Raw genomic sequence first — 1,077 nt, 5'->3', positions numbered from 1 at the left:
TGTAAAAACAAATTAATGCTTGTTTCAATTATTTATTTGTTTATCGAGTTTGCTAACTAAATAAATATTATGATCTTTTGAAAAAAAAATGTGTTTTCAATAACAAGTATAATATTGTTATTGATATCTTTAAACTTTTAATTACGAGAATAAGACTTAGCTCAAAATTAGGTTATAAACTTTTAATTAGTTATTGATGTATACTTATAGTTGTAAACTAACGAGTGTACAATTTTAATTAAAGTTATGAGAATGTTTTGTTTAGGATTATACGCCACAGTAATGAGTTATTATAATATATTTGTTTGTAGACATTTTTTTTTTTAAACGATAGCTGTACAATTTCTTTAATTCATAAAAATCTTTAACACTATTACACAGTGTATATATACACGTATGTGTTATTAGAAATTATCAATATATTAAAATAACATATCACATTTAAATGTCATTCAATTCACGTTGTTTTTATTTTAAGTCAAGCAGCATAAAATCAAATTGTCATATTCATTCACACTAATATATCATTATAATAATGTTTTTATAACTAATACATAAATATTTTTCTAACTACGCTGTACAAACGATGTTTAGTGTTATTGGTATGAAAAGGCCTGTTCTAGACCTTTACACAGCATCATACTCAGCCGCTACCACTTAAAAATGCAATGTTTCTTCGACTTCCAGAATCACAACCATCCGACAATGGTGTTATGGCGGATTTTGACAGGGGTAGAATGGTGGTGGTGAATGGTATGTAGATAGCTAATAACCGACCTTTTCAAACTACTAATATTTATCTAACAATGATTTTGTTTCGTAAGATATCGATTTTAAAGAGGGAAAAATTGTGCGCTTTCTATATAGCATAATATAAATTACTAATAAAACATACGTCGCGTAACGTCAGGTTTTGGAGTAATAAAAGTAGTATTAGAAGTATTATTTGTCTCATCTAAATTCAATTACATTTGCTACGTTTAACGTTATACATCGAAATAAAAACAGAACTAAATAAAAACCATACTATTAATAATAATAATAATAATAATAATAATAATAATAATAATAATAATA

This window comes from Sipha flava, unplaced genomic scaffold (assembly GCF_003268045.1).
Source record: "Sipha flava isolate LNK unplaced genomic scaffold, YSA_version1 129_pilon_pilon, whole genome shotgun sequence".
NCBI lineage: Eukaryota > Metazoa > Arthropoda > Insecta > Hemiptera > Aphididae > Sipha > Sipha flava.
Note: the sequence above shows the minus strand (reverse complement) of the source record.